This window comes from Mirounga leonina, unplaced genomic scaffold, assembly GCF_011800145.1.
Source record: "Mirounga leonina isolate KUSES-001 unplaced genomic scaffold, KU_Mleo_1.0 Mir_115, whole genome shotgun sequence".
NCBI lineage: Eukaryota > Metazoa > Chordata > Mammalia > Carnivora > Phocidae > Mirounga > Mirounga leonina.
Window position 1 is genome coordinate 98,161,394 of NW_023270268.1, and position 2,513 is coordinate 98,163,906.

A 2,513-nucleotide genomic window follows, 5' to 3' on the forward strand; every position below is an offset into this window, starting at 1 on the left:
TTGGGGAAGAAAACAGGCATCAAAATCCAGGAGGCACAGAGAACCCCCCTCAAAATCAATAAAAATAGGTCAACACCCTGACATCTAATAGTATAACTTACAAATCTCAGAGACAAAAGAGAAAATCCTGAAAGCAGCTGGGACAAGAGGTCTGTAACCTACAACAGTAGAAATATTAGATTGGCAACAGACTTATCCACAGAGACCTGGCAGGCCAGAAAGGACTAGCATGATATATTCAGGGTACTAAATGAGAAAAATATGCAGCCAAGAATACTTTATCCAGCTAGGCTGTCAATGAAAATAGAAAGAGTGATAAAAAGCTTCCAGGACAAACAGAAACTAAAAACATTTGTGATCACCAAACCAGCTCTACCAGAAATATTGAAAGGGGTCCTCTAAGCAAAGAGAGAGCCCAAAAGTAACATATACCAGAAAGGAACAGAGACAATATACAGTAATAGTAACCTTACAGGCAATACAGTGGCACTAAATTCATATCTTTCAATAGTTACCCTGAATGTAAATGGGAAAATGCCCCTATCAAAAGACACAACGTATCAGATTGGATAAAAAAGCAAGCCCCATTGATATGCTCTCTGCAAGAGACTCATTTTAGACCCCAAAACACCTCCAAATTGAAAGTGAGGAGTTGGAAAACCATTTATCATGCTAATGGACATCAAAGGAAAGCTGGGTGGCAATCCTTATATCAGACAAATTAGATTTTAAATCAAAGACTGTATTAAGAGCTGAAGAAAGACACTATATCATAATTAAAGGGTCTATCCAACAAGATCATCTAATAATTGTAAATATTTATGCCCTTAACATGGGAGCAACCAATTTTATAAGCCAAATAATAACAAAATCAAAGAAACACATCAATAATAATACAATAATAGTAGGGGACTTTAACACCCTCTTCACTGCAACGGACAGATCACCTATGCAAAAGATCAACAAGGAAATAAGGGTTTTAAATGACACACTGGACCGGATGGTCTTCACAGATATATTCAGAACATTCATTCCCAAAGCAACAGAATACACACTCTTCTCTAGTGCCCATGGAACATTGCTGGGAATGGTCAGCAATCCCTGTACCAATGGATGAAAGATTACTTCAAACTTTGCTGTGAAAGAGAGGAGAAGGCAAAGGGGTCGCCACTGAGAGATGAAGACCCTTTGTTCTTCTTTGCTCCTGCCTTTATTGGTCCTACAGGATAATCAAACATCTTTATCACTGTTTCTCAAGCATGTGATGTGTGACAAGGGGTCTTACTGGAACAAGGAGGATCTGTTTACAGGAAAGATATGATATGCTAATCTGTATGTTCTATGGAGTTCCGCTAAACATAGCCTAGGGGACAATGCATACATCTCTTAGATCCCAGGGTGGCTGTTTGGGCTAAGAGAGCTTCAGAGAAGGCAACCTCCCGTGGCATTCCTACGTCAGAGTGATCATGCAAGCCTCGGCATTCCAAAGACCTACACCCTTCTCTGAAACCTTCCCTGCCTCCAGTGGCCTCCGTGTTACATTTTAGCAAGCCAGGTATTATGGATGATTTCATGCTCTACATTAACCCCAACATGAACATTTTCCAGAATAGATCACATCCTGGGTCACAAATCAGGTCTCAGTTGGGAGCAAAAGATTGGGATCATTCCCTGCATATTTTCAGACCACAGTGCTTTGAAACTGGGACTTAATCACAAGAGGAAAGTTGGAAAGAACTCAAATACATGCAGGCTAAAGAGCATCCTACTAAAGAATTAATGGGTCAACCAGGAAATTAAAGAAGAATTTTAAAAAATTCATGGAAACAAATGAAAATGAAAATACAACTGTTCAAAATCCTTGGGATGCAGCAAAGGTGGTCCTAAGAGGAAAGTATATAGCACTACAAGCCTTTCTCAAGAAACAAGAAAGGGCTCAAATATACAGCCTAACCCTACACCTAAAGGAGCTGGAGAAAGAGCAGCAAATAAAGCCTAAACCAGAAGGAGAAGAGAAATAATAAAGATTAGAGCAGAAATCAATGAAATAGAAACCAAAGGAACAGTAGAACAGATCAATGAATCTAGGAGCTGGTTCTATGAAAGAATAAGATTGATAAGCCCCTGGCCAGACTTGTCAAAAAGAAAAGAGAAAGGACCCAAATAAGTAAAATCATGAATGAAAGAGGAGAGATAACAACCAACACCAAAGAAATACAAACAATTATAAGAACATATTATAAGAAATTATAGGTCAACAAATTAGACAATCTGGAAGAAATGGATGCATTCCTAGAGATGTATCAACTACCAAAACTGAACCAGGAAGAAATAGAAAACCTGAACAGACCCACAACCAGCAAGGAAATTGAAGCAGTAATCAAAAATCTCCCAACAAACAAGAGCCCAGGGCCTGATGGTGTCTCAGGGGAATTCTACCAAACATTTAAAGAAGAATTAATACTTATTCTTCTGAAATTCTTCCAAAAAATGGAAATGGAAGGAAAACTTCC